This window comes from Gobio gobio (assembly GCF_949357685.1).
Source record: "Gobio gobio genome assembly, chromosome: 15".
Lineage (NCBI taxonomy): Eukaryota > Metazoa > Chordata > Actinopteri > Cypriniformes > Gobionidae > Gobio > Gobio gobio.
Window position 1 is genome coordinate 50,842,317 of NC_137108.1, and position 19,112 is coordinate 50,861,428.

The 19,112-nt window shown below is 36.8% G+C and overlaps 1 protein-coding gene across 1 annotated transcript in view; it reads left to right on the top strand.

Annotated features, from left to right (window-relative positions):
- rftn1b (raftlin, lipid raft linker 1b) overlaps nucleotides 1–19,112 on the top strand; it is a gene marked incomplete at its 3' end in the record, with an annotated part of 223,971 nt that overhangs the window by 192,689 nt on the left and 12,170 nt on the right. The window lies entirely within an intron of this gene.

The following is a 19,112-nucleotide window of genomic DNA, read 5'->3' on the forward strand; positions in this document are numbered from 1 at the left end:
GACTAAGTCGTCTTACTGCGCTAATACTGTCAAATACACACAAGATTAACATAAACACAGTCGGTTATGTCTAAAGTGAAAGTAAAATCGCGCGTGTCTGTATATTAAATGCACAAAGGTCTTAAATTGACTGTAGCGCAGAAGTGAACACGCGGTCCTTAAAGGGACAGTTCACCTCTAAAATGATGTCATTATTTACTCACTCTAACATTGTTTCAAACCTGTATTCATTTCTCGATGACAGAATTTTCATTTTTGAGTGAAATATCCCTTTAATGTTAATACAACAACAAAAGAAAATCACTCACTGCTAATACAGTACTAAATACAAAACTAATACAGTAGCTTTAATAAGAATCAATGTATATTTTATAGTGAAGTCTATGTAGTGTTTTATTTTTACATTTATTCATTCAATTTCATACTTAAATGCTGCTGTACTGCTCTGAGCTGCCAGTGTAAATCTTTATATATATATTTGTTTTATATTATACAATACACTAGGAATGTGTACAAGGTTTTTTTTAAGTAAAGTTTTAAGTTTAAGTAAGGTTTTTCAATTCTTTTAAGTTAAATAAAGAAAGAGTATTGCAATAAAAAATAGTCTTTTTTCTCCTTAACCTCTTGCTGTTCCTGTCGCTTAAGAATAGAATAACAAAAAACTGATGTGACAAGCCATCAGAACCGAACCGAACCAAAAACCGTGGTTAAAAACCGAGGTATGTATTGAACCGTGGACTAACTGTATTGTTACATCCCTAATATATATATATTTATATACTAGTGTCTGTAAATATTAAATTGCACACACACACACACACACACGCTCGCTGTCTTTGTAGTCACTATATGAGGACACAAACGCATAAACCGTCACTTCATGAGAATTTACCATTTAATTTGAGAAAACTGTCATATCATAAACACAGACACTCAAAAGGTCTTCACGGCAACTTGTCAAAATAAAAGTTTGGTTACATTTTTTTTAAATTGACATAATATATTGGGCTACTGTTGTACAGTAGATTTCGCGCCGTCTCCACGCAATAATAATACATCTCTACTAATAATAATAATAATTATGCCTAGATGGTTGATTATTTTTCACTTGATCTTTTTTTATAAACAATGTTTACTTTTAAACAGCATACAGCCTTTAAATGTTTACGTATTATTTATTTTTAATGATTATCATCATAAATAATAAACGTAATTTTTTTTTAAAAAATAGTTAAATAAATAAAAATAAAATAAAAAAAACATTTAGCTGTGGTACCGAAATTGGTACAGAGTACCGTAAAATTTTTATGGTATAAATACCGACTACTGGAATTTTGGTACCATGACATTCCTACAACAAAGTGCAGAAAATTTTAATATGCAAATGATCTAGTGAAGCAACAGAAGTAACAGTCACCTTTACTCTTTCCTGATCGTTTCAAAGCAGCTTCACAGGGATAAACAGGAAAATAATGATTTATGATGCATAAATCATCATGAGCTCCGTTCTCATGCAATGGTATCAGTGCAGTCAAGCCAATAATAATACTGCTGAATATGAAGTGTGATATAATAATAATAATAATCTCCTGTGAGATGCTGTGGAGTGAAGGCAAGATTTCACAGCTGTCATTATCGCTCTCATGCAAAGAAAAAAAATGCATGTGAGAAATTGGCAGAATTTTAAGCGAGTTTGATTCGTGCATTAATAATCCTGCTCATGATGCTTAATGCACTGCGGTCATTTATATTCAGAAATATTTTTTGTATGCCACAAATGGTAAAAATGAGTAATTTTGTTTTTCAATCTATCTGAAATACAATCTAACCTACATTGTTTTTCTTGAAATTGTGACATTTTCTCATTTCGGGTCATTAACATGCATGCAAAGTTTCAACATGCTGATGCGTTGTGAAATGTGCATATATCAAAATGTTATACACTCTTGCTGTTTGTGGGTCAATTTGACCCGTATAGGACAGCTATTCAAAAGCAACTGTACAGACACAAAATACAAAACACTTTGTTGTATGTCAGCGCTCTTCAACTCTAGTCCTGAAGTGCCAGTGTCTTGCTGAGATTAACAACTTCATGAAGATAGCAAACGCAGCGAAGGATACAAATATGCTGCCTTCAAAACTCGATCAGATGAAGGTCTCTCAGGCGAACATTAGATTCGGACCTGCCTTGAAATGTGTCCTCGGAAGGTATTATTTTCCAGGTTTTGGACGCAGCCGAAAGTATAAACGAGGCTTAAAGCTACACTGTGTAACTTTTTTTGTCTATTCTTAGCTAAAAACACTTAGTTCTTCTTTCAAAAATATATGTGCTCATTAATGTATACCGTATTTACTTCTTTCAAGTAATAAAGTTTTCTCGTAAGTTTATAATATGCCATTGAAAATACATAAGGTAATGGGATATAACGGTGGTCGCCATGTTGCCCCTCCATCTTGAAAGTACATTAGCCAAAGAGGGACATACCCGTAAATTCAAGCTTCGCCTTTTGCGTTTTAACCGGTTTTAATCCTCGATGGCACTGTACAAAATTCTCTGCCTCGCGCATGTGCGCGTCAACTTGTTCAGACTTGTCTGGTGCATGCGCAGAGAGTTTTCATCTCAGCAGCTCCAGTAACAGAGTTATACAGAGTTTTCCTGGCTTGTTTATTCCTCAAAAGTCTGTTTTTCCTTGTGTGGTATTTCTGTGCGTTAATAACTCCGTAAGTAATAATAGTTATTGTCATTGTAGATGTGTTTCAGAGTGTGTCATCGCGTAATTCAGTTGATATCACCTCAGAAGTATTTTTGTGTCAACATACAGTAGCCTAATGCTCACCTATTTGAAAAATCATTCAGTTATTTTGTTATCAACTTTATTCGTTTATAGAAAATATTTGTTTGTAATGTATGTTGATGGAAATATGTATCAGGTCTGATCGGCATATTAACAATTGTTATACAGAGCGCACTGCAGTGCTAACGTTAAAGCTGCGCACACACTTTTGTAACCGGACACCGCTTGTTAGCAGCAGCTCCGCTCCTTTTAATGCAGCTGCATTTAGCGCCTATATATGGTACAATAAGCTCTGGTTTACGGTTACATTATACAAATGTTACTTATAAGTATAGTTATACAGTTCTTAACTGTGTATGTATATTTACCATCCTTATTTGTTCTCTCACAGAAACCACATTTATGTACATATCCACACAAACCTGTTTATGCCTTGCAATTGGATGACTGAATAAACATTACTATCATCAAAGTTCACTCTGGATTAGCTGCAGTTCTTTCTAGCCGAATAATTAGGCCAGTTGAGTTCCAACCATCCCACTGCGCACAGAATATCCCACAGGCACCGTGTCGAATGTGGACGAGGTCGAACTGGAAGCCATGTTAATCTTGGACTAAATCGGCCACCGTAGGAGTTAAAACGAAATCGGAATTGAGAGGAACAGAAACTAAAATTCACTGGATGGTCATATACAAGTTCACCACTAGATGGGGGAAAATATCACACAGTGTAGCTTTAAAGCTTCCACACTTCCGACATGTGCTGCATTTAGAAGTGTGCGCGCCTCTCTCTCTCACACGCACCGGTCGTTATATTTGATCGTGTCATAAAAAACCTCATTGTTCGGTCAAATTTCGGGTCTTTTCACTTATTCGAACACTGAAAGTGCAATTTTTGCTATTTTCGGCCGAACAATTTTAGTTGCCGAACATTCAGTGCATCCCTAGTTCAGGATGAAAACATCCACTAAATCATTTATTTTATTTTATTTTATTTGCCTAAATCTATTAATCAACCTCAGTCCTGATCAAAACTACTAAATGTTTTTTTTTTTTAGATGCAGTATTTTTATTCTTTAATTGCCAATGATTTTCAAAAACTGATTCAAAAGTGATCACACAAAATTACTTATTTTCAAAATAAAAAGTGATTGTGGGCTGGATATTTACCTTTTATCACAGTCTTGGACATGTGGAAGATTAGTAACAACATTGGCTTTGATGCATTGTTGGTTTTTGTGCAGGATCAGATTTTAATGTTGTTTTCTCGCTCATTTACTATTCGTGGCTGTTTTTGCCCCATTGACTTCCATTATAACCACATTTTTGGATTGCAAAGCCATGACACCATATAATCTTGCATTCTTGATTGTTGGTGGTTTTCCCTGTTTGGGAAGAGGTCAAATGTGTAATCACCAGGTGGCACCATTAACCCTTTAAATAGGCCTGTGCAAAAAAAAAAGCTTTTATATGGAGTATAACTGCATATAAATGAGCGTTAAAATCAGATGCTGCACAAAACTAACAATCCATCAAAGCCAATGTTGTTAATAATCCAAGACTGTGATAAAGTCCACAATCACTTTTTAAATTGAAAATAAGTCATTTTGTGTGCGTTTTCCGCAAATCAGTGACATCATCTATGACCTTGGCAATTAAAGAGTAAAAATCCTGGATTTTTAAAAAAACATTTAGTAGTTTTGATCAGGACTGAGGTTGGATTAACAGATACAGCAGTTTAATTTAGTGGATGTTTTCATCCCGAACATAACGAAAGGCTAGTGAAATAGAACAATACACAAGGGTGAAGACTCTTAAAGCTGCACTATGTAACTTTTCCGTCCACTAGAGGTCGCCTGTTCAAAACAAAGATGAGTTTGATGACGCCATGTTTGATCGCAGAATCCTGGGACATGTGGTCTTCACCTCACTATAAAACAATAAAACCGCGGATATGATGTCATCGACAGGCCACGCCCTCACACGTCCCGGTTCCTCGGGGAAAATAGCATCTCACCATTTACAAATAGTTGGAGACATTTGGGATATTGTAAGAACTAAACAAAATATATAACACTGGCCTAGTGGTGTTTGGATTAGGGATGGCTCGATACCACAATTTTGTCTTCGATACGGTATCACAATCTAATACCGAAGTACCGATATTAAATCGATACCACACAGGGTCTGAATTTTGATGCGGGTATTGCGCATAATTTTACTCACTCTCGCAAGTTTTGGGTTTATGAAGCGGGAAATTACCGCAAATGTTTATTATTAAATTAATCAACAAAGATTATCACATCAATCAGTCATTTGGTAACTTTCTTGTAAGTAATTTTGTCAGAGAAAATTGCTTCTGGCTTCAAAAGACATCGCACATGCACTATAAAAGCAATCTGCGCGCTCAGATTCAACACTTTCACTTCCGTTGCGGGAGAGCTGACGGAAATCACTTGCCCACGTCTCTTTAAACCTCGCCAATCTGAACATGCAAGCGATTTTATAGCATTTCGTAATACATATGGGATGAGAGCTAAGAGAGAGAGTTTTCTTTGCGCTCATGCCAACAACAAACAAACAAACACACACACACACACACACACACATAAGCCTAAATTAAGTTGTTTTTCCTCAGTCAAATACACACAAAATTATGTCAAAAATGTCAATCTTTAGTGAGTAGTCACATAAACACAGTTGGTTATGTCTTTCGCGGATGTAAATAGTGCAATAGTATGCGTGCAAATATTATGAGGTCTAAACGTCACTGGTTGAAACGAACGCTGGATATTAATTTAAACTATACGATCTTATGTATGTGCGTTAATCAGTGTTAAAAGAAAAATGTCTAAATTAGATCGTCAGAATTATGCACTCACCTGTCGAACTCTCAATGTCTTACAAGTCAGGAATTAAGTGACGATGCTTGGCAAGGTTTGATGATTCTTCAGCAGTTTTATAAGCAAAGTAATTCCAAATTTCACGTCTACTCCTCTATTAATGAGTTTTGTGCGTGTTGAGTGAGATTCAACTGCTGTATTCATCTTGTTCTGTTGCCACATTTGCCGGTTTCGCGTCAGTTTGGGTAGCGCGCTGCCACCTAGCGGTGAACTTCGGAACAGCAGCATATACCGAAATGAGCAAAATCATGATATCGTACCGTTTGAAATAAAAATATATACCGGTATTTTTCCAGTACCGGTATACCGCGCATCCCTAGTTTGGATATTTTACTGAAAAAATGTTACATAGTGCAGCTTTAAGACTAGGGATGCACCGAATATTCGGCCACCGAAAATTTTCGGCCGAAAATGGCCAAAAAGTGCATTTTCGGTTTTCGGCCGAAAGACTTTTATCACCGAAACAACATGGCCGAAATGTTGTGATGACGTAAACAGAAACCGCGACCTGCACGTGCTTGTCTGAAGCAATGTCTGCGGTGTGGACGCATTTCAGTATATCTGAGAAACACCCACGTCTGCTCCAGCGAGAGCTAGTGTTCAGTGCAGCTGTAGTGCAGCAGCTCATGTTCTCGATGAGAAGAGGACCAGACTTCACTGTGAAACCCAACGGTTTCCCAATGCAATCTTTAACAGTGGGCATGTTTTAAGCGCGGAACACACTTGAATCCGAGTTCCCACACCAACATCGATCAACATGCATCACGAAATTCAAACGATAAATGCCGTTTTGACGCTCTTTAATGTGGCATCACTGATCACATTACAGTTCAAGCGGCGGCGCGCGCGTGAACGCGATCATCTTTGAGCGCGATCGATCATCTCTTCATTAAGAATAAACATGAATGAACATCTAAGATGTGTTGAGGATACATTACAACTTGCTGTCACGTATCATATGTGGTGTAATCGCTCAATCAGTGTTTCAACCGCAAAAAGACGTCAATATAACTGCTGTAAACCAAACAAATGTCATGTAACTTTAGCATCACATTTACCTCAGGCAGTCATTCAGTGTCCACAAAATTTTATTCACTAAAGTAAATCAACTCTTTCACTAAATATATGCTCTATATTAGCCGTTATATTCATTATATTCTACTTAACCTGTTAGTGATGTCTTGATTATTTCATGCATGTTAAATAAACCTGTCATGAAAATGACAGACACTGTGTATATAATGATTATATTTCAACAACCAATTGGATAAAAAAACTATTTTATAATCAGATTTAGAAGTTATTGCAAAAACTGCCTTATGTAAAGTTTACATGTTTGCGTACTATGTTATTTGAGTGTTGATTATTAGACCTAATGCACCTGTTCTGAATGCACTTTCTTGTAGAAGTCCTACAGAGAAAATTTTTTAATGCACTAGACCTAAATGCACTTTGTTTTTATGAGAGAACATTTAATTTTAAAACCTTTCTGTAGGCCTGTAAATTATTATTTAATGCACAAATGAGTGGGGTCAAGTTAAACATTTTTGTTTGAATTTTATTTTATACTGTGCATTGTTGCAATGTGCTAAATAAATATTGGCATAATTTGTAATTGATTTATTCTTTGAAACTTTAATATTAATTTATGCAATTGCAATGTCTTGATTTTAGTAAAGTTAGTACACAGTCATAGCCATAAATGCAATGGTACTAATAATTGGCATAATTTCTTTCGGTGTTTCGGTTTTCGGTTTTCGGCCTTGGTTTCCTCTTTTTCGGTTTTCGGTTTCGGCCAAGAATTTTCATTTCGGTGCATCCCTATTTAAGACATTTTTTTACATTTTTTAAGACCCTGGTTAGAGGTAGAAACCCCCACTACGGTGACTAGACGACCTCCAGATAAAACTGCTGTCGGTGTGAACAGGCTTTAGACGTAGGAAACATCAATTGATCGATTGAGTTTGTGTAAACACCACATGGGGCGTTGTTTCCCACATCAAGTAAGAACAATTGTACATCCCACAGAGTAATTGAACATCCCAAACTCCAGCCGTGACAAAGTGCTCGGGGTGTAAAGACCTCTGCGGTCTCATCGAGTCGGCGTAATTAAATGTCAATACAAGCTTACGGATGATTCCTGGGATGGCAAGTGGAAGCTTCCGGCAACGTCGAGCTGAAGTTCAGCATGTGATCTCCATCTGTCATGCGCTGGGACGATCCCACACTGGCCTTTCTCTCCCGCGTCAGCCTTCTATCCGTCCCACAGCCCCTGCTGATTAATTACGGGCCTATTTTAAACTTTCACAAAAAGACACAACACACACCAACGTGGCTAATTAATCATAACACTGTCCTAGATACAACAGAACCGTCACTTTTCAGTGTCTTGGAAACGACTGGCCTTGGAAAACAACATGGTAACATACGAGTAAAACTAGTGATGAAATGGTTACCGGTTTCACGATAAACCACAAATTTGTAGCTGAATACCATGAACAAAAATCAACAGGATAGCAACTTTTGCCTTTGGTTTAAAAATACCACAGCAAAAAAAAAGCCTAATATACATTTCAAGCTTTATCAAAGACAAGTAAACACTCGGTAATTAAAAAAAGAACAAATTAGCAATTGAACAAAGATTGAAATAAACATTTTCAGTATACATAAACGAATCAAATGTAAAATAACTGCACTTTATTAATAAAATATAGGCTATACATTACAAATATAGTTAAAAGTTATTCTGTCTAGAACAGCAAGTGACTTTTCTCGTCGTTTGTTGTTTGATTAACGTTATCATAGAAACGCATCAAGAAAATCTGCCGTCAACGACATAATGACTGTGTTTACAAGAGTATTATGATATTTGTGTGTGTATTTGTCCATTCGCGTGCTGTGCAAAAAACACCAGGAAGAGAACTCTGTTCATTATCACGCATTATTCATTCACTATGAGAAGCCGTTCTGTGTGTGTGTGTGTGTGTGTGTGTGTCTGCAGCACAGGAAACAGCGTGTGTGTGTGTGTGTGCAGCGGTTAAAAATCAATTAAATGCGCTCACAATAACCGATAAGCGGAATCAAAACGCGCGTTTCTTATCGAATCACCGGTTAAGGGCAATTTGGAACCGGTTTTTGATACCCATCCCTACTCATGACTAGGGCTGTCAAAATTGCTCAAAAATGACGTTCGAATATTCCCTCTAAAAAAAGCATGAATATTCGAACTATTCGAACATCTGGTTGCGCATTTTATCAATGACGCGCATTACGTCAATAACAGGACAAATGAATACAAAGAGACTACTTATATAGGTAGTCTATTTAAGTTTAAACATATTTGACAACGTATTACCTACACAAAAACAAGTAAATCAACTAATGGCTAAAGACCGCAGACTCACTCGCTCTCGCCCTCACGCTCTCTGCGCATAACGGTTTAAATGAACAAACACATTTTGAGACTGATCAAGAGTTTTGTGCAAGCAATTTAAGGTCGTGACTCTTGTCCCAAATAGGCTTGCTACGATAGTCGGTGTTGCCGGTGTTACCGGTGTCCATACTCCACACCGGTTACATCACTTGCCCACCGTGGCACCGCCCACCGTCTTTTTGATTTTTTTTTTATAGTAATAAAATAATTTAGTTCAGTTAGAGAACAGACAATACAAATAAAAACTGAACGTGTCTGCTTAATAAAGCAGGATCCGACCGTGAGTCTCGGCTGCGGCAGGAGTCATTCATCAGATTTAAGAGTGAGGAGCTGACGGAGATGATCGCGGAAGATTTGGTTTCAAAGCGAAACGTAAAAGCGCCTATTTAAGGGAGTTTGTCATTTGTTTTGTTGTTGTGTTTTTCATTAAAAATAATAGGCTAATGAACCCACAATTCAAGCAACCCGCAGCCGAATTGGCGCTAATTAAAAACCGAAAGTAAAATGTGCACGGCCGCACAGAGCGCGCATTGTTTACTTTGGCCTGGCTCCGCAGTGCGAGCCTCCGCGCTACGCTGCTGCGCGGATTTATTTTTGCCGCGCGCACCCTCGCGCTCGTGCGGGCGCGTCGAGTATAAACGAGGCTTTACGGACGAACTAACAGTGTGCATTCATGGCGTGCATCTCAATCATAGACTGATCAATGCTTGATCAGTGCCCTGACTACTGAACTAGGGAACTGATTGAGACGCGCCCATGGCCTCACAGAGCGCGCATTTACAGACGAGCGGTCAGTCACGGTGTGCGCGCACTGGCGCGTTTTCAGTTCAGAGCGGTCGTGTGCATGTTACTTTCGGTTAGATAGAATTAGTGATTTAAAAGCCTCCGCCGGTGATACCGGTATTACCGGTGTTGTCACACATCAATTAACCGGTGGGAAAATGTCCTCACCGTCAAATCCCTAGTCCCAAATATAGCAGGCTTCATTCAGTGATTGAAACAAATATTAATATAAGTTTTACAGCATATTATTGAACGCTCCGAGCGAGCTGTGCTGTGGTAAACATGGAACTTTTCCTTGACATGAAACGGAAAATAATCAAACCAGTGGAAGCAGTGCATTTATCCTTTATTCATGCAATATCTCTTCAGTCAGTACCTCGGCTCCACTGCTGGACAGAACTCCTGAAGCCTCATCCACGACACTGATCGCTCTCACGTCCTTACATATCAACTAAATTAATGTCTCTGTTATGGCCTCTTGTTGTGTTGCAGACAGAGAGCTTGAGGCGGCGATGCAAAGTAAGGCTGGTCCAGATGCTTATATTTACAAAATGAGCCTACAAAAGCATAAACAAGCCCGTTTCATAAAGAAAAGTTCACGAAACTAAGTGAAAACTCACTAAAGTGTTTAGTGAAATGAGGAAACATTTAGATATCATAAATTGAGTTGTATAAGTTAACGTTACATTTCTACATACATTTTGTTCTCATGTCGCAAGTTATATCAAGGTTTATTTTGATCTGTTTTACATGATTCTTCTGTAGTGTGGTTCTCGGTGAAGTGTACTAAAATAAATATCGTCACCTGTGTAACTTACATTAGCCACTTCTTCTCGACGCTTTTCCTGATGGTTTATAGAATAATTACTCCGAGTCGCCATCTGTCGTTTCAAAGAAAAGCACAACGGCGAGTGCGTCAAATATAAACCATAGACCGTAAAAATATAAACACCTCGTCCGTTTGTGGAGGAGCGCGCGCAGTCAGCGGAGGAGCGCGCGCAGTCAGCGGAGGCTCCCGCTGCGGAGACACGACAGGCCAAAGTACACAAGGCTTCAGGCGCGCTTTTTTCCCCCCACATTTTTTTATTTATTCGAATATTAATTTTCACCTTCGAAATTCGTTTTTTAAAAACTATTCGAATATATATTCGAATTTAGAATATTCGTTGACAGCCCTACTCATGACCGGGAACAAACACACACACACACTCACCGCCTGCGGTTTCCACTCATGACCGGGAACACACACACACACACTTGCAGAACTCCGGAAACACAAACTGCATCCACTGTTCCCTTAACGCTGGGTTATTTGTGAAGCTGAGCAAGGTGATCTTTCCCTCTCACACACACACACACACTTCTTTAGTGACATTGTTGATCTCGTGTCTAAAAACACAACGCCAGCGCCGCCGACGGCTCCCGTAACCCGAAAAAAGCTCAGTGATGGACGTGCTCTTGCTCTCGCTGATGTGTGTGTGTGTGTGTGTGTGTGTGTGTGTGTCCATATAAGGAATTCCACCCTTTATGATGTCACACAGGGCCATACTCGATAAAAACTTTCCGAAACGTGTTTGAATCCTGAAGGAGTGTATTTGGCACAGAAATACACACGCCCAACTCGTTTTTTGAAATGTTGTCCATGTTTATCATGAGAATCAACTCTTGAACAGTGTCAATAAGCCAGAATGCTTTAAATTGTTGTATTTTAACTGTGCATTCTAAAAATAAACAAGTGTTTATGGAGCAGATAAAATGCCTATAATTCATAATTTTGACTCATCCTGTTCATAAAAATTATTTAGGCTCAATTTTGAACCTTTCCAGCACATTTTAACTATGATACAGATAACCGTGATTATTTTGCTATGAAAATTTCCATACCATTTAATTTCTAAAACTTACATAATATGGCACTAAAGTGATTAACAGCAGACCCTAAAAATAACTCGAAAAGCACATTCCACGGATGAGAATCCATGAACCGCATTATTAGACCGTTTTTTTTTTTTCGATTAGGCCGCACAATATATTAAAACTAGGGCTGTCAAAAGATTAATCGCATCCAAAATAAAAGTTTGTGTTTACATAATATATGTGTGTGTACTCTGTTAATTATTATTTATATATAAATACACACACATTCATGTATATATTTAAGAAATATTTGCATGTATATACTGTATATACATTTATATAATCTATAATATATATAAATATAAATGTTTTATATATAAAAATAAAAAAAATTCTTAAATATATACATGCTTGTGTGTGTATTTATATATAAATAATAATTAAGAGTACACACACATATATTATGTAAACACAAACTTTTATTTTGGATGCGATTAATCGGGATTAATCTTTTGACAGCCCTAATTAAAACCATACTATAGAATAGTGCTGTTGTGAATTCACAAAGGCTGCGATTCAATTAAATAAATATATATCCTGCGGCTGCGGGTTTCATATTTATTTACATGCGTGTAAATCATTTATAAAGCTACGCCAACAAAGGGGAATACATCAATATGTTTCTAAATATAGAAACTGTTCATCACGATTTCAAAATAAAAGTCTAAATGCTCGCTCTGAGTTTGCTTGTTTTGTTGTCCACATATTCTTGTTCAAGAAATTACTACAGCTGTAGTGTTTCTAATGTAAAGAAGTTGCTAAATATTAAAAAAGATGGTGTCATTTGAAAGAATGATGAATAATGAATGAATGATCCTTCATTAAATGATGTTTGGCCAATATTGAACAAGGATTTGATCTGCTGTAAAATGTAACAACAATCACCAGCGCCCTCTGCAGGCATTTGTTAAAATACATAAGATGATTGTTTATAATGCATGTTATATTATGTATTTTAACGGTGTTGTTCTATAAAACCATACGATTATTTGCTTAGATTTTTATATTATTGCCTCGTTGTTATAATATGTATTTTGAAGTCATTTTAATGGCTATTGTTTGCTTGGGTCTATTTTTATTACCACAAAAAATATCCGATTACTGGATTAATCATCAGAATAATCATTAGTGACAGCCCTAATATGAATCTGTGTCAGTCGCCAGTCTATAATATTTTTATAAATTCTAACTGCAATGTTGTGAGAACATGAACAAACGTGAACAGAGCCTTGGCCATTTAAATATTCAAGTGCAAGAAGACGCTTTTTTTACACAACACCATTTTCAACTAAAAACGTCAGACATTTTATGCGTTTTGGCCGTTCATTTACACGACAATGGTGTTTTGGTGGCCTGTAAACGCAAACTTTTATTTCTGAAGGGTCATGTGACACTGAAGACTGGAGTAATGATGATAAATTCAGCTTTGAGCACAGGAATAAATTACACTTTACTATATATTCACATTAGGGCTGCAACGACGCGTCGACGTCGTCGATGACGTCGACTACGAAAATACGTCGACTTGCGTGAAATGCGTCGACGCGTCGGCGGCACATTATTTACGTTCTAGAATGGAACAGAAGATCTAGAATAATGGCAGCTTCTGCTCCCGGGCATAGTGAAAATGATCATTTATCATATAAAGCCAGACCGCGACATTCAAAAGTGTGGGAGTACTTTAAACAGAAGCCGAGTAAAACTGCGCTTTGTTCGCTCTGTAACGCCGGTTTCACAGTGCGCGCGGTGGCAGAGCAGGTGCTGTGCGCGTGGAGAGCGGGAGCTTTCACACTGCAGTCAGTGTTGCCAAGTCCGCTTTTTTCCGCGGAATTGGGCTACTTCTACACTGTTGCCGCGGGCTGTGTCTCATGTCCGCGGGTTGAAGCAAAAACACACACATATTTAACCCCCCGAACGCGATGTTTACCAGAGAACCTCCCCGAAACGCGATTGAGCTTGTTTTGGGCTAGTTTTGAGTAACGAATGGGTGGGTTTTGTTGTGTAAACCTGGCAACCCTTCCAGTGTTCTCTCCATGGTTCTCTCGCGCAGCTGAACCGTGGCGCGTGTATTGCAACAGACGGTCACATTTTCCTGGGTTCTTCTCCGACCCCAGTACGTCTCGTGCTTTTATTTATTATGGGCTGCATATATCTGCTGTAAATGCGACCTGGTTCCGCTCTGTCCCAAACACATGTGCATAAAACATGCTGTATATAGGTAGTTTACATGATTAAAGTAACATTAAAGTTAAGATATGCCTCTAGCTTTAATCATTTAAATGTGTCTTTGAAGTTTGGGCAAAAACTTCTGGCAGCTTTAGTCGTTGTTTATGCACATGTATCTTCAAAATAGACGACTAGTTATACATTAAAACTATGCTGAAAGCTCCTGTATGTGAACCTTTTGCAGATAAATACAAGTGCATTTTCGTTTACTATTGACACAAATCAATAAGTAAATCATACTCAACTACTATAGTAAACAACTTTTCCTAATTAGGCCTACTCTGTATACATTTTATGATGAATAGTATCATTATATATTATGTTTAAAAAGCTTCTTTTGTTCATTATATTTCATTATAAAATGGCATACTATGTACACTACCCTTCCTGAAATACAATTAATATTGTCATCATTCATTGATTTCATGTTAAAATAATATACAAATTCACTACCCTCTTTGAAATACAATAATCAGTAAAAAAGAATAAGATTAATCTGGAAAAATAATCGTTAGATTAGTCGACTAATCGAAAAAATAATCGTTAGATTAGTCGACAGAAAAAATAATCGTTAGTTGCAGCTCTAATTCACATAGAAAACATCTGATTTAAATTGTAAAAATATTTCACTATTTTTACTGTGTTTTTGATCAAATAAACATTTACGTTTATGAATTTCCATAATTATTTATTATGCAACGCGAGCAGTATTTCTGCACAAACGGTCATGTGGTCAATAAATCCCCTCTATATACACAAGTATAATCTCTAGTCCTTCTCCAGTCATCACAAACAACAAAGTCATGTCCAAACAAACCATGGCACTTTTTTGAAGTGTTATATTTGCACACACAGGGCGGCTTCTCATTGATATGCATCACACCGTACCGAACGCTAGTACATCCATTACATTCAGAAATGCTGAAGTTACCATTCAATTAAGCCCTTAATGATGGGGATTGTATAGGCGGCGTGTAAAGCGGAGACACGGAGTAGTTTGGATGCTGGCGAGACTGAAGACCAGAGCTGTAATTTCACCGTCCACTCGTTTACATTTTAATGGACTGAGGCTTGCAGGAATCCAGTCGCCTCTTTGATTTAAGCAGGAAGCCCTTGAGTAAATATACAGTTCCTTGACAAGCAAGAAAATGGGAAGTGGGAGGGGAAAATAAAAGACATTTGGTATTGATCGCCAGCTTATGCCAGAGATGCAGAGGCACATCTGATGTGAGAAAGATTGAGAGCGATTGAGAACACATCCCCGTCTTCTCTGAAGATTAAACGGCTTAACTGAACTGTGTTTTATCAACTTTTACACGCGTGTTTACCCCAAAAACACATGATGTGTAGCTTCCTTCGGTACATATAGTGGTGAGAGAGCCCTGACAAGACCGCAAGAAAGAGAGGATTTCACAAAACAGATATTTAGTTCATCCCTTTCAATGCCGGATGTTCCCACAGCTAAAAAATTTAAGAAGATCTCCAGGGGGGATTTCTTGCACCATCCAGCATTATCGGAGCTATAAATACCAGATAAGATGCTGAATAAACAAGCGCACTCTAATAAACATGGAGCGGCTGCTATGCAAAGTGTCACCAAACTGGAACAAACAACGTAAAGGGGTCCTATAACCCCGTTTACAATATGTAAAATAAGTCTGTGATGTCCCCAGAGTGTGTGTGTGTGAAGCTTCAGCTCAAAATACCCCACTCATCATTGTTTATAGCATGTTCAAATTGCCGCTTTTTGAGGGTGCGCAAAAACGTGCCGCTTTTGTGTGTGTCCCTTTAAATGCAAATGAGCTGCTGCTCCCCGCCCCCCTTTCTAGAAGAGGGCGGAGCTTTAAGAGCTCATGTTAGCAGCTCTGATTACCTCACACACACACACACACACACACACACACACTGAAAACTGTTCAGCCTTTTGTGTTCGAACCGGAGTCGGACAATGATGGAGAGACTCGAGAAGAAGAGACGACATGTAGAAGGAGACGGGACGTTTCTGAAAGGGATAGTTGATGAAGTTATGAGTTAATATTCTGTCATGATAATCTATAAAGCGCTGGTGTGGGGTAAGATGAGCCAGAGAATATCTGCTGATGAAGAGAGAACAGGGATAGTTTAGTGTAATTACGGTTATAACTGATGATGTGAAATAATTATTAGTTATAACAATAAATGTGAAAGACAGACGACAGTAGGGCTGTGCAATTAATCGAATTTCGATTTCGATTTCGATTTTGCCTCCCAACGATCACCAAAATAGTACAATCGAGAAAAAACTATTATTTGGCCATGTTCAGTTTTGCTAGAACACTCTTATTTTGTCTTGCGTTCTGAATGAAACGCACATCCGCTCATCCGCCCCTCCCGAAGCCACAATCTCTCTCAGGTCGTGAGTCTCGTGTGCATTTCATCCGCTGGAGTTTAAAAACTCTGCGCGAGTAAAGATGGCAGAAGGAGGGCAGTTACAGCAGCGTTTGGTGAACAAAAAAGGCAACTCCGTTGTCTGGGAACAGTTTGGCTTCGAGGAATCAGACGACGAGCAGAAACATGCTACGTGCAAGATTTGCTACATGGTAGTGTCTGCAACGCAAGGGAACACCACGAATTAGTTTAACCACTTGAAAATTAAACACAGAGTGACCTATGACAATCTAATAAAGAAACAAAAACTGACGAGAGCAGGGGTGCCGTGTAAACGTCCTTTTTTCCCCTAATATTTTTCAAATAATTCTCTCTTTGTAAACTTTGTTCAATGCATGCGAGTGCTGTCATATTTTCGAATATGACCAGCCGTTTTCACCGTCATCACTGGGTTTAGTGCCAGAAGACGTGAATGAGAAGCCGCGCGCAGTGAGAAAATGTGTCTCTGTGTCATCCGAGAGCGCGCACACGTCTCTCAGCGCGCAAATATTGAGTTCTCTTTCAAGTCTTGCTCTTGAACGGACAAACTCACACAAAACGTATGTCAACATGTCCATCTTGATGAGTATCCTAGCAGACATAGTCTGTATATGCCTTAAGTGAACTTTATACAGTTGATAAAGACCACGCATATCCGATCATTAGGTCTTTAAACAGACAGCAGTAAAGCTACTGCCTCTTTATGTCAAACAACAAAAGACAAGGACATCATTCACTGCACTTGATTGAATAGCTTTTGTAAGTTTAATAGGATTAATCTTTCATTTATGCACTCAAATATGCAATGTTATTTTACATTTGATACATTTCTGTACCTAAAAACTAATGTTAGACGTACCTGAAAAGCATATCTAGCCGAACCAAATTGTTTATCTTATTTATTTGTGGTTATCATTTTTACGTGAATACTTTTATACTTTGATTTGAATATGTTATATTATTTATTTTAATAGTTCAAAAAGTACAACAAATGTTACAATTTCAATTGAATTGTTGAAAGGTGTATTTTTAATAAATACAACACATTCCCAAAGTCTTGTGAAATAATCGTGTTACATAATCGTGATTTCAATATTGACCAAAATAATCGTGATTATGATTTTTTCCATAATCGAGCAGCCCTAGACGACAGCAACTCTTCCTCTTCTCCACATGTTCCCGGGGGCGGGGTTTATGTAAATGTTAGGGTTGTGATGTCACTGACTCGTTGTAGTCCCTACCAGCCGTTTGTTGTAGTTCTTAAAAAGAGATTTCTGTCAAAGAAAATATCTCCCTTTGCTTTGAGCTTTGAGCGTCGTAACTTTGCAGATGTTGTTTATGCTCAAACATTGACATCACACACTCACTAAAGATAAACAAGTCCAATCATAATCAAACACTCCTTTAAATAGCTGGTCATTTACATCAGATGACCTCTGAATTTGATTATTGTTTTTATTGTATTTAATGATTATTAATTTTGATAATGAATAATTAAATAAATGAATAAATATACAAATATGTAAATTAATAAATAAAAAATAGATAAGTAAATGTAATAGAAAAATAAACAACAGAATAAACGACTTGATAAAATAAAGTTTATTCATTTTTAATCAAATTACATTTTGTATTATCTTTCCCTTAATTTATTATTTTCTGGTTTTAAACATTTAAAAAATATATTTTGGTAACAAGGACCGCCCTCCTCATTTCCATGTTGCACACGAAAAGTAAAAATAAATGAATCAATAAATAAATAAATTTAAAAATAAATACTTGTGAGAATAAATAAATATAAAAATAAATGAATGCATAAATAAATAAATGTAAAAATAAATATATAAATATTAAAAATAATTAACAAATAAATCAAAGTTAAAAATATATATTTTTAAATGTATAAAAGCAGAAAATAATAAATTAAGGGTAAGATAATACAAAATGTAATTTGATTCAAAATGAATCATCTTTATTTTGTCAAGTCGTTTATTCTGTTATTTATTTTCCTATTATCACATTTATTTATTTATTTACATATTTGTATATTTGTATATTTGTTCATTTATTTACTTATTCATTAATTTATTTATTTTTAATTTCTGCAGGTTTGGTCCTCCATATTTCAAGAGGGAGGGGCCTGCAATTAAAAGCATTTCTTATGTTTTAACAATTTTTTTATTTTTGCACTGAAAATATCTGTGAAATAGTTATTTTAAAAATGTAAATTAATATAATATAGTTGGATATAATGCAACATTTCCTTTCAGCCCACGTTTGATTTTTGGTCCTTCATATTAAAACGTTTGGCTAACATTGACAAATTTCTTTTTTTAAAGGAATAATCACAAATTTTCTGTCATGTTTTAATTTCAACTGCACTTAGTTTTCCAAATATATATACATTTTTCTTTAAAGATTATTTAATTTGTTGATGTTTTATGCCTTTATTTGATTAACACTGTTTTTTATAATATATTTGTATTAAATGATAAATCCGAGAAAAAAAACACAATAAACTGTCATTATTGCAAACATTTATAAACTATTAATCTGTTAAAATTCAATTGAATAGACATGTTTTGTGATTAATTAAACCATTAAAATGGAACCTAATTTGGAGGGAAACGGATTTAAAGGGACAGTTCA